Genomic DNA, 13,560 nt, shown 5'->3' with positions numbered 1-13,560 from the left:
CGGTTCAAATCCACCAGGCGCTCCTTGCAAACCCTATGGGACGGTTCTACTCTGTCCTATAGGGCGGCTCTACTCTGTCTTACAGAGTCGCTGTGAGTCGGAATCGACTCAAAGGCAACGGGTAATTATAATTTAGTGTAAGTAGGGTTTCCTATTTGGCTCACTATGGAATGAGGAGTAGCTGTGGGGATAAAAAAGGAAGATCAGAGGCACATCTCTTGATGGGGAAAATACAGGCATGTGGGACTCAAAATCTCAGTAATCAAATTATGTGTTCTGGGTAATGTAACTGAAGAACTAAAATAGTTTGTCATGTTGCAATTCAGAGTGACAGGACGTGGCAGCCCTGCCTGTAACGAGTGGCCAATTAGGAATGATTAATATTGCAATGTCCCGCAGTGACTTCATGGTTCTCCACTTAGATGCCTCAGGCCTGGAGTAGAGATCATCATAAAGAAGTTAGCTTAATTGCACTTGGTTTACATAACCTGGCTCACTTAGAAAGGCTTTGTTGAGCATTACGTGGCATTAGGTTCATTCTGAGGGTCCTATTTGTTCCAAAGTGAATGGTTTTACCATTAAGGCCAATCTTGAAACTCATGTGAGTAAAACACATCACAGGAAATGAATACATGTTTTTATTTTTGTATTTATTATCTTTGGATTATATTTTCAGCAGGCAATAGTAAGACTTTAGCTTGATTCATTATCATTTCTTGTAAGAAACAAAGTTAAAATGTTTATTTCTGACAGGTGGTACAATCTTACCAAAAGAGAATTACCCAGGGAGACCAAGTTCCCCCAACCTTCTGTATAGACTCCTGGTCAAGGATACAGAGCCTGTAGCCAGACTGCCTTGCCTTGAATCCTGGCTCTACCACTTGCTAGTTGTTTGAACTTGGACAAGTTATATAACCTCTTTTTGCTTCTGTGTCCTCAACTGTAAAACAGAGGTGATAGTACCTACCTCAGTGGGGTTGCTGTGAAGCTTAAATGAGTTAACATATGTAAACTTTTTAGAATAGCACCCGGCTGATAGTTAATGTGGAGTAAGCGTTTGCTATTATTTTACATTAAGCATTATGGAATGGCCTAAGCTGAAGCTCTCTTCCTGCTTTCAACTCTAAAACTGGGACCTAAAAAAGGAAATAGTACTTTAGGTTATTAATATAAATGTTCATTTCATGGTTTTCCCATTTTCGCTAATGGGAAGGTTTGTTTCAGAATAAGTGAGGTGCTTCAAGCTTCTCAGTAGAAAAACTGCATTTTGAACAAGAAAATGATCAGTTTGATTAATTTATCATGAAAACCCAAAAACCCACTGCCATCAAGTCGACTCTGACTCATAGAGACCCTGTGGGACAGAGTAGAACTGCCCCGTAGTGCTTCAAATGCTGTAATCTTTAAGGAAGCAGATTGCTGCGTCTTTCTCTTATGCAGCGGCTGGTGGGTTTGAACTGCCGGTCTTTTGGTTAGCAGCTGAGTGTTTTTACCACTGCGCCACCAGAGCTCCTCTTATTGTGAAAAGGAGTGAAGTAATCGTGTTCTTTATAACGAGAGGAACTGTGACATGTCTACACATGAACTATATCCATAAGACTTGTGTGTACTCAAGGAATTTTTAGAATGGTAAGAGATATAGAACTTCTCTAATATAAGTGAACAAACGAGACAGCATTCTTGGCCAAGGCTCATGAATAACTAGTGGTGGCCCTGGATAGCAACTCAGGTGTCCTCTTTTCTACTCAGAACATTTTTTACTCAACTACCTGGCCTTATGAAAAAAATAGTTAATGTAACAAAGAGACATATTATAAAAATGGCCTAGGGGTGGTGTCTGATCTCCTTTAAGTTCACAAGGGAGAAGGAGAATCAATATCAGTAGTCCGAGGCTGATTCCTATGAGGTGGAGGTCAGACATGCCTCCTCTCTCCGCTATGTTTACCAATTGTGACAGCAACCATCCCTCCGAGGGCACTCTCTACTTCTCTGCTGGGTTCGATAATTCATTGCAGTGGCCACACAAACTCACAGACAATACTCACGATTATGGGGTTAATTAGGAAAGTAACAGTTACAACTCAGGTTCAGGAAGATTCAGGATACAGTTCTTCCATCAGGGCAGCCTCTTCCAGCTGCGCTTGCAGGCGTGTCTTTCCCTGGCTCTTGGTCTCTGCCCAAAGGTACTCAGCTTTCTCTCTCCCTGGGCTGGGAAGCCCAACACACTATCTCCTGCTGCAAGGTCTCTGCCACCACTTCTCGATGGCTTCAGTGTTACAGCACTTTCTCTCTCGGTTCCAGAGGCTTCTCAGTTCAGGGATCCCGGGTTCAAAGGATGTGCTGGCTCCTGGCTGTTCTTATTGGTGGTGGTGGGATCTTCTCTTTCCTGCCCAGTCGGGTGGCAAAACTGACCAGTCCCTTTGGTGGGCCACATTTGCCCTACCACACAGCCCTACCCAATCGCTTGGGTTACAAGATGATGGCTAGACAGGCGACACAAAACTGATCCATTGCACCACACATATAATCCAAGTTAAAGTAGAATGCGGTTGGAATACTATAGATCTGCTGGTCCCACTTATTCCAGTTTAATTTCAAGGCTATTTATTTAAAAGATTTTCTTAATGAAAAACCGCTAAAAACAATGTATTCACAATGCCGAGAAAATAAAGCTATCTTTTGTGAAAAGAGTAATATATATATATATATATACACACACACATATTTAATTTTTTTTCCTATGTATGGTTTGTCTTTTCAAAGGGTTCAATTTAATTTTTTTCTTTGTTGTTCCCTTGGCATTTTGGTTTTTACTAATGAAAAACTTGAGATCTGAAAATTTTAGGAAACGTTGACAGTTTTCTCAAGTCCAAGTTTGGTGACCTTCTGGGAGCCCTGCCAGTTACTTGTGTTTGATTCAGTGTTTAGTTTTTGTTTTGGCTTGTCTTGTTTTGATCTTGGTCAATTTAGCCATGATTGCAATGTTATGTTACTCAATAACTGTTTGTTTTTATAGTTATTGGTGTCAAGAAGAAAAGATTAAGGCTCAAGAAAAGTTCCTTTCTTATTTAAAGTAAAAAGAATTTCTAGTGAAGTTTGAGATTTATAGAAAGTTCTTCTAAAAATATTCCCTTGACATTATTCAGTATTTTAATTTTTTATTTTATAATATGGACAAATAAAAACACAAAAAAAGTATCATATTTTTATGGTCACTTGGAAATCCATAGGTGACTCAATGATTGAAACAATGTATTAAAATGTATAATTTTTTATTCTAAACTTTGTCGTGTACCTATCTTGCTACTTCATTAGGAAGAGAGAGGTTGATTCTACCTTATGCAGTGTGTGTAGACACCTGTTTTCCAGTAGTAGCCAGAATTAGATAGGTTATTAAAGATAAGACAGGGAGAAACATTCCTAGTGAGTGTTCAGCCATTCATCAAATTAAGTACCTACCAAGTGCTTGGACAGCCTACCACTGGGCATTCCGAGAAGTTTAGTTTAGTGAGTCTATTAATACTAAGTTGGCAGTTTCTTTTTTTAAATGGAGAACTCCCTTCAATTTATTGTATAAGAAGAACATTTTGTTAATATCTTAAAAAATGTATAAGGCAAAAAAGAGTATTGATTTAAATTTAGAAAAATTGACAAGCATAACATGACGTATTACTTAATTTCTTCTCAAAATGTTTTTGATTCTCATTAGATGTAATATCATGTATCAATCTTTAGAAAGAGTGGAATATGATTTTAAATAATATTTTGCCAAGTAGTAGAGAGATTATCCCAGAATGAGGCTTTGTGGAGAAGATAAACACCCAGGGTCTTGAGAATGCTGAGAATCCACGCAACTCTCCATGACTTCCCTGTAGAAAATCACCTTTTCCTTTCTATAACCTGCCTTTTGGTCATTTTCAGCTCCTTCAGTTTTCTTTGTTAGCTAGCACCTCTTGTTTCAGATTTGAAATGAGAGAAGATGAAATAAATATCTGGGGAGCAGAGACGACATGAATGTCCCATAGACATTTCTGGGGAGCAGGAATGACATGAATAACTATTTTAAATAGAGTGCTACCTGCTGAGTTCTTACTTGGCTCACCATGTAATGAAGAGGGAACTGGGATGAAAAGGGAAGGTGAGATGCAGAGCTCCTGGTGAGGAAGTGTAGGCACATGGAACCTAATTCAAACTCCTGTATATTTAGTGGCAGCAAGCCATGTATCTAGCATGAGCAAGTAGGTGCCTACAATCTAGTTATATGTCATTTCTATACTCCCATTTGAATAATAATGATATTATTTATATTTATATGGCAGGTTCTAAATGAATGAACATTCTCATTATTTCTAGGATGATTCCTAGACCAGGAAATGGGAATCCGGTTTCTCATCTCAGCCCTGCCACCAACTTGCTGAAAAACTGGTAGCTTTGAAACAGCTACAGTTAGATATCTCTGGGCAGGTGTGGTCGTAATTTCTTCTTTCATTTTCTCTGTATACATATATTTTCTTGGTTGAAAACACCATTAGAGGTCGTCATGAAACCTGTAAAGAATTGCATCTTAGAGGATGGAGTAACATATCCTTTAGGAAATTAGTCTACTGAGAAATGTAGAATTCAGAATGAATATCCCTGAAATTATTATTATTACATACTGAATGTTCACTGAAGTTGAATGTTGCTGTGAAGGATGAATAACGAAATAACAGATCTTTTTATTTATAAATAGAAGATGTTAAACTCTTTTTCATGAGGCCTAAACCAATTTTTCTTTGGTCTCCAGTTAGGAATTATATAAAATTTTTTCACTGGTCTTTTCAACACTTGAAAATTTTTTTTTTTCTGATTCTAAATGATCAGTTTTGTGAGGGAAATCATGTTTTTAGAAGTAATCAAATTATATTTTTGAGCTCTAAATTACACGTTTCTTAAAATGTTAACAGTTGTGTTTGAGTGGTGGGATGATAGATTTTTTCCTGCTTTATTTTGTTCTATTTTTTTAATACACATGTATTTTATAATTCAAAAATAAATATATAATTATATGATTTGTAGATGGGAACATTTGAAATTATAATTTTGAATTCCCCCAAAAAAGAGAGAGAATGACTGTTGCCGTGTGATTACTTCACGTTTCTGTAACTTGGAAAGTACTTATTGTGCCAGATGTACTTTTAAACATCAGGCGTGCTAACTACAGATAATAAAATCTGGCTAAAATTGCACAAGGAAAAATTAAAAAAATTAGAAAATCAGTTTTTATTTGAATTGGAAAAGAATGTTATGTACTGTCTGTAGTACGTGGAGGCCATATAATAGTTAAGATCATTAGTGTTGTGCAGTCTTGACCCTTCCACTTCACCACCTGTGTGGCCTTATGCTCAGTACTTTACCTTTCAAAGTTTAGTTTGTCCATCTGTCAAGTGGGGATCAGAGGACCCACTTCATAGTATGGTTATGAGGGTTAAATGAAATAATGCACATAAAACCTTTAGTGTTATGCCTGACAGATAGAAATTACTCAAATTACCTCAAAATAGTTATTTACCATAGAAAGTGTTAATAGTCTCCCTACTTCTAAACCTTTCCACGCTTATGATTTGGAATTCTACCTCTTGGTTAGCATATTTCTCTTTTTTAAAAATTGTTTTTACTCTTTTTCTGGCTTTTAAAAATTATATTAAATATACATGTAACAAAATATCTCAACATTCTTTACATGGACAATTTAGTAACATTAATTGTATTTATCATGTCGTTCAACCATCACCATTATTTATTTCCAAATTTTTCCATCATCCTTAACAAACTTGGTGTCTCTTAAGCAATGAGTCTCTCTCTTCTCCTCTCTCCTGCCCCTGGGAACCACTAACAAACTTTGGTCTCTATACACTTGCCTATTCTCGATATTTCATATAAATGAGGTCGTATAATATTCTTTCGTGACTGACTTATTTCACTCAGCATAATGTTTTTAAGGGCCACCCACATCATAGCTTCTATCAGAACTTCACTTTATGGTTGAGTAATAATCCATTGTATTTACATACCACATTTCATTTATCCATTTATCTATTGATGAAAGCCCAATCAAATAATAGGCAAAGGACTTGAATAGACATTTCACCAGGAAAGAACTAAAAATGGCCAATAAGCATATGAAAAGATGCTCAATATCTTTAGTCATTAAAAAACAAAAACCAAACCTGTTGCCATCGAGTTGATTTTGACTCATAGCAACCCTATAGGACTGAGTAGAACTGCACTGTAGGGTTTCCAAGGAGCAAGTGGTGGATTCGAACTGCCAGCGTTTTGGTTAGCAGCCAAGCTCTTCATCTCTGAGCCACCAGGGCTTCTATTTGTCATTAGGAAAATGCAAATCAAAACTATAATGAAATATAATTTCACACTCACTAAGATGGCTGTGGAGCCCTGGTGGCACAGCGGTTAAGTGCTTGGCTGCCAACTGAAAGGTCGGCAGTTCAAAACCACTAGCTGCTCTGTGGGAGAAAAATGTGGCAGTCTGCTTCCCTAAAGATTTACAGCCTTGGTATCTCTATGGGGCAGTTCTACTCTGTCCTACAGGGCCCCTATGAGTTGGAAATGACTGATGGCAATGGGTTTTTAAGGTGGCTGTGATCATAAAAATGGAAAACATCAGGTGTTGGCAAGGATGTGGAGAAATTAGAACCCTTATCTGTTGCTGGTGGGATTGTAAAATTGTGCAGCTGCTGTAAAAAGCAGTTTAGTAGCTCCTCAAAAAGTTACACATAGAATTAGCATGTGATCTAGCAATTCCACTCCTAGGTATAAACCCAAAAGAAGTGAAAGCAGAAACACAAATAGATACTTGTACACCAGTATTCATTGGAGCACCATTCACAATAGTCAAAAGGTAGTAACAGCCTAAATGTCCATCAACTTCTTTTGATGTGAGTATCTTCCATGCAGCCTAGGTCTTGAAGAGGTACATTCAGATTTTAGCCACTAGCCACTAAAATAGAAAAGTGAGAGTGTGGTAGAGGAGGATCTCTGGAAACGGGCAATGCACTGGCAACTCTAACAGGCTTTGGAGAGTAATTCTTTGTGACTCTGAGTGTTAATTCTGGGGTCTACGAGGTTGTCAACCTTTGCCATATTGCACAATTCCAGAAGACATTTCTGGTTGTTGGATGGAGTTGAGGATATCCTCTAGTCTTGCTTACAGCTGCCGGAAGTTTATCACAGTTCCTGGATTTAGCAGATGTAGATATTTCTTTTGTCAGAGCCCTAGACAGCTCATACGGTGCCTTTGTGAAAATTAGAAGGGAGCCTTTTCTCTGGGCACATGCAGCCCTGTACCAGGGCGCACAGCTTGACAAGCGGTGCAAGGGCTATGTTTAGTTTCAGCGTCCTTTTGCCACCTTGGCCACATGCCTTTGTGTTGCCGCAGGCCTGCCCTTGGTGCTTCTGTATGGGATATGCCTTAGTTCAAATGGTGCTTTAGTCACTTGTTAGCTTACACCTCTGGGCTAAGCTTTCAAGTGAGAGAAGGTGAAATAAAAACTGTGGGAGCAGGGATGACATTGGTAACTGTCTTAACTAGAGTGGTAAAGATAGAGTTCCTACTTGGGCCCCTATGGATTGAGAATGGAGCAGGGATGAAAAGGGAAGGTGAGTAGTTATTGATATAGAATAGTTAGAGCCATTTGTACATCTGTGTTTCCTTAACTGTGCCTCTAAATATTTTTGATTTTTAGCTGGCTGGATGGTATAATTTCAAAGTAGACATTTTTTTGGCCATATCTATTACATTATTAAATGCTAAGCTTGAGTAATTCAATGCATTTTAAATGTCTCTAAATCATTTAGATATGGTTGCCAAGTTGAATTTCACATCACTGTTCCAGTAACCTGCCATGTTTTTGAACTTTGGACCTAAAGCAGCCCAAGAAAGAATAAGAGAAGCAATTGTAGTTTCACAGTTTTGTAACTTTATTTGAATACTAATAACTTAAATGGAAAAATAAATGTGTGCATGCCTTCTTATCTACTATGGATATTATCCCAAAGATGAGCACTTATCATAAAGTTAGCTGAAGAGATTTTTTTCCTTCTCTTTCTGTAGTTTTAGAATTGCCAATTTTTTGGGTGAGGCCAACCTATCTTACCCAAGGGAGTATCCTTAAGGAATTCGCTGCTATACTGCAGAGCTGTAAATTTTCCAAATTGTGATAAGGAGGAGATGTAGCCCTGCTTCTCTAGTATGCGAGACCCTGCTACTGTCTATTACTCTAGAATCAAGAGAATTTCTAATTTTGGCTTTTTTTCTCTCAGGGTGCCTTTTTTCTTCTGGGATTCCTGTTTCCTCAGAGCCACCTACTGCTATGTTTTAAGGTAAAGGGAAAGGAAGAAGGCATATTTTATTACCTGCAAAAGTTGCAAGGACGGGTTTCAGTTTTTGTAGCTATTACTCTCGTTAGGGAATTGGGACATTTTAAACGGAAAAATACACGAATTTTGAGATATCAAGGAGGAGACACAGGAACTCCTGGGAAGCCAATAATGTTATTTTATGACATTCACAGAAAGTAGATGTTGGTAATGGTGAAAACATTGACTGTGTACTACATAAAAAGCTAGAAGAGAGTGATGAGTCAGCTAGTTTAATTTCAGTGGCTATTAGGTGTCTAGTGTGGCACAGTGTGCTGTAAGCAGACCAATTGCGAGACTGAGGCGAGCCATGACCCCAGTTACTTAGGATATAGTTGCGAGATGGACTATTTCTAGTACAATTTTTAGGAAGCAATATAAGACTGTGTGTAATTGAGCTCCAAATGCTCTCATACTGGAGGTAAGCAATGTAGAAGAATCCCTAGGTAGTACAAACTGTTATTGTGCTCAGCTGCTTACTGAAAGGTTGGCAGTTCGAGTCCACCCTTAGGTGCCTTGGAAGAAATGCCTGATGATCTACTTCCAAAAAATCAGCCATTGAAAACCTTATGGAGCATAGTTCTACTCTGACACACATGGGTCGCCATGAGTGGGAATCAATTTGATGGCAATTGAACTGGAAAGCAATGTGGAAGATTGATATGGTCCACTTTTGTCATGACTTGCTTTATGGAGGAGGTAGGACTTGCACTGGCTTCTTGAAACATGATTCAGTTTGGACAGATAGGGAATAAGGTAGATACTCTCATCAATATAAATCATAGGGCTGGAAAGTACCTTACAAATTGCTCTCTTTTGCCCCAACAATACTTGATACCTTAATCTCTCTCTATAGCATCCAATAAGCACACCATCTAATGCCAGCACCTCCAATATGGGAAACTTTAGGTTTTGGGGATATCCCTACCTATTTAAAACTTTTCCCTTAAACTAAACTGAAAATTTCCTCCCTGGAGTTTCCATGCTTTGGTCTTAGTTCTATACTCTGGAAGTGATAGGGCCAAGCCTAATTTCTTTTTCACCTGGCAGTCTTGGCCAGTATTTGAAGATGCCCCAGGTGGAACTTTATGTTCTAAAACTGTGTCTTTTTTTGAGATAGTTTGGGTTATATCTTTACTGCGGTCAGCCTTTCCTGGACACAATTCAGTTTTGATGCTCTCTGACCACTGAGCAATGTAGCTCAAGAGCAAACTAATTGTTGGCAGCCAGTTCACACTAATGACTTGAGTTTACCATCAGCTAAGGGCTTTAGCCTACTCAGGCCTGCTGCTGCTAAATCGATTCATTCCAATTCAGTATTCTATAATCCAGAGTTTGGATCCCCAGGACTTTCGTGTGTTTCTTTTGAATTTTGTCTTGCTGCAGTTGGCGCATTATTTATCCACATCTTTTTCATTCAGTCACTTAGAAGTCTTTCCTAGCTTTGCTTTGCCTAGGAATTTTATTTGCAAGTCATCATCACTGCCCTCATTTGAGTTACAAATAACAATTAATTGGACTGTGCAAATGGCAGAACTGTAAAGCATATCACCAGAAACCTCGTACCAAGGCTGGTATCAGCTGTCATTTAATTAGCTTACGTTTAATCATTTGTCTTTTTGAAATATCATGAACACAGTATTTGCCTGATGTCAGCCTGGTATGTCTATCAAAGAAGATAGGTTAGTTTGACATGATTTATTCTTGTCTCTTAACCAGCATTGCATAGAGTTCAGTGAATCATTCTCGGTAAGTTTTTTCAGTTCTTATGACAGAAGGGAGTTTAGAATATTTAATAACCAGTAAGGTCAGGACAGGACCAGTCAGGAGGGAAGTGTATAAACAACCTGAACAGTAACATTGTTTTATACCAGTTGAGTAAAATTCCTGTTCACATGCTTTTAACCCCCAGGCTTGTGGGTTTACCTGAAGGCATATATGCTGCTCTTGATGGAACAATTTCTGTCCCCCTTTGCCTTCTACTTCTTTCTTATACATACAAGATTGCATTACACCAAATTTCTGTAAGTTTGTGATGTTTATTGTTCAGACACTGAGTCTAGTCTGAAGGCACAAATTGAGGTATGGCACAAGAAAAGGCTTAGAGCAGGGGATGAGCACGGCCTTAAAATTTAAAGGACTTGACATGATTTGCCTGATGGTAATGGAGGGTTTGTTGTGTGAAAGAGTTGGAAATATGATATTTAGGTCTATGGGAGCTGGGTGAGAAAATGGAATGAGATTTGGAGTCCTTTCACAGAAGCAGTCACTGAAGCAGTGAGGATGTTGCACTCTCTGGGTGAGAGACAGTGGTCAGATGGCTGAGAACATGTCTGTCAGTAGAAGGCAAGGCAAAGATGAAGAAAAATTCAGGGACAGCTTTCAAGAGATAATGGAGAAAAACCTGTTATTGTACTATAAAACGGTGGTGGTGTTAGGTGGTGGTGTTGAGTTGATTTTGACCGACAGTGACCTCATGTGACAGAGTGAAACTGCCCATAGAGTTTTCCAAGCTGTAATCTTTATGGGAAGACATCACCAGGTCTTTCTCCTGCGTAGCCCCTGAGAGGGTTTGAACCACCAACCTTTTAGGTAGCAGCCAAGTGCTTAACCATTGTGCCACCAGGGCTCCTTGTAAAAGTTTACAAACCAAAACCAAACCCATTGCTGTTGAGTCTATTCTGACTCATGGCAGCCATAGGACAGAGTAGAACTGCCCCACAGGATTTCCAAGGCTGTAAATCTTTACAGAAGCAGACTGCCATCTCTCTCCCATGGAGTGGCTGGTGGGTTTGAACCGCCAACTTGTTGGTTAGCAGCTGAATGTTTAACCACTGCACTACTAGGGCTCCTTGAAAAAGGAGGCTTAGGAAGGCATGGTGATTTTTTTTTTTTTTGATATCTCATACTAGTTTTGTTTATCTTCTGGTGATTTTCTAAAGGGGTGGATAAATAATACATTTTAGAGTTCTTTAATGTTAAAAAATGAATCTTGTTTGCCAGGTGAAGTCTAGTTCTCAAACCATTTTCCTATAGAACTTTGAAGATCTTAATCCATCCTATTTTGGCTTCATTTTTGGTGATGATTCTCTAGACAGTATACATCCTCTCTTCACTTATCAACATGGATAGATTCTGAAGACTAGGTTGTTATGTGAAATCAGTGTTATGGGAATATGGAGGATGACTATATCATTACATAACTGCCAAATTATATCTTTACATAACTGCCAAACATGCTGAGAATCATGGCCCAGCCAAGTTGGCACATAACCTTAACCATCGAAACCAGAGTTACTCTCGTCTCACACCTCAGTGCTTGTTAATGCCAGACGTACATCATTAATGCACAAAATAGTCGAGTAGATTTTTTATTGTTGTAAATGTGAGATGTCAGATAATGACATAGTCAAGAAGTGAGGAGAAGGTGTACTTTTCATTCCTTTTTAGGTGTCCCCCCCCCCCACAGAAACTCTTGGAGTTTTTTGCTTTAACATTTGATTTATCATTTTTCACCAAAATGTGTCGAAGAGGGGTCTTTTTTTTCCCCATTCAAGCGACCTGGTACTTGTGAGATGCTTTCAATCCAAAGACTCAAATCTTTATTTAGCTTTGCAAACTTTTACCTTTTCTTTCATTATTTCCTTCATTATGTCTCTTTATTTTTTCTTTCTGAAGTTCTTTTTTTTAAAAAATATTTTATAAAATCTGTGTCCTTTTGCGTTATAATGTGGTTGAATTCTTCAACTTGATTCTGTATCTAGCTACTTCCCTTTTCAACTATGTCCATTATTAAGCTTTCAATTTCCAAGATCTTAATTTGTTCCCTTTTTATTCATGTAGTACGTAATCACACGTGTGTTTCTGAATATATTTAAGCCAGCCTTCTTTTTACTGTTATTAACTCTGTTTCTGTGGGTGTTTTTGTATTTGCTGTTTTCTATAGCTTGCCCCCAGTGTTTGTAGAGTTGGGCAAAGTACTAGTGTCTTATCTTCTAGACATGGTAACTACCTATATCTCTTGGGTTTTGCTAGCTGATAGCCTACCTGGGGTCTGTTTGCCAATCCACTCTAATGCCCAAACCCAGGGATTATCCTCAACACAAATGGAAAAGAGCTGCGTAATGTCCAAAAGGCCACTCTTCTTCCTCATTCTCAAGGATCGCTTCCTTCTCAGTCTGAGAGAAATCTACCTCTGTCAGTAACTCTTCCTTTTCCTGCTCTGAGAATCCCTTTTCTTCCAGCTCTGAGTAATCTTGTTCCCTGCCCTTCCAAGCAATATAGGCCTGTCCTTCCCAGCAATGTAGGCCATGGTATCACAGTCTTACTCTGACCATATTCTAAAGCACCTGTAATTGTAGCAAGGAACAAAAGTCATTTTGGTGTTAGCTTTATTACTTTTGCTATGAAGTTGATGTGTTGGACCAAGCAATATGTGGACAGCTATAATTTTTCCTCTGGGTTATTGGGTAATATGGCTCTGGGGATCCTGTCTGAGGTTTCTTCTGAACAACATCTGGACGATGTAGTAAAATAAGAGCATCTCCTTTTGGATAAAGTGTCACATATTGTAATCCTGAGACTGCACTTGGCATTTGTTTAGAAATGTCAGTATTCCAGGATGAACGAAGTCCAGTGCAGCTGTTTTTGCTTTAGACCACTGAATTTGAAAGTCTGCATAATAGAGCATAACCTTGGAGTGAATGGTAAGGCACGAGAGTTTCCTAGCTAATGAGTTTCTTGCTTTTAAATGGCAAAATTAATAATACTAATACTTCTACCTTGGGTTTGTGTAGCATGATCCCTGTTAGGATTCTTTTCTGTAAGATATTTAATAAATATTTACTAACAGGGTCACATCCTATAATTCAGTTTAACATAGAAGGAATTTAAAAATTATGTTGTATACATTGCGTATTGTTGTTATTTCCTAAGGTGTGAACCAAAATCCTTATAAAGTAGAATATTTTCTTGTTTTCTAGTTCTCTTGAGTTGGTTTTTTCCCAGGATAGTTCCCATTATACTCAGTTTGAAGTACAGTAATGTAAGTTTTCAGAATTCCAGGCATAGTTTTATTAAAATATAAGAATAAAACACATTCCAATGTGCAATTACTGCATTTTCCCTACTTTCCACCTTTTAAGA

The 13,560-nt window shown here is 38.3% G+C and overlaps 1 protein-coding gene across 1 annotated transcript in view; it reads left to right on the top strand.

Annotated features, from left to right (window-relative positions):
* The window catches only part of COL21A1 (collagen type XXI alpha 1 chain), a 189,765-nt gene that overhangs the window by 3,484 nt on the left and 172,721 nt on the right, over positions 1–13,560 (top strand). The window contains exon 2 of the mRNA XM_049894674.1: positions 8,320–8,379. The gene's annotated coding sequence lies outside the window, so the exon portion shown is untranslated. The remainder of the gene's footprint in view (positions 1–8,319; positions 8,380–13,560) is intronic.

The sequence above is a fragment of the Elephas maximus genome, chromosome 1 (genome assembly GCF_024166365.1).
Source record: "Elephas maximus indicus isolate mEleMax1 chromosome 1, mEleMax1 primary haplotype, whole genome shotgun sequence".
In the NCBI taxonomy this organism is placed as follows: domain Eukaryota; kingdom Metazoa; phylum Chordata; class Mammalia; order Proboscidea; family Elephantidae; genus Elephas; species Elephas maximus.
Note: the sequence above shows the minus strand (reverse complement) of the source record. Positions and strands in the feature narration are given on the sequence as shown.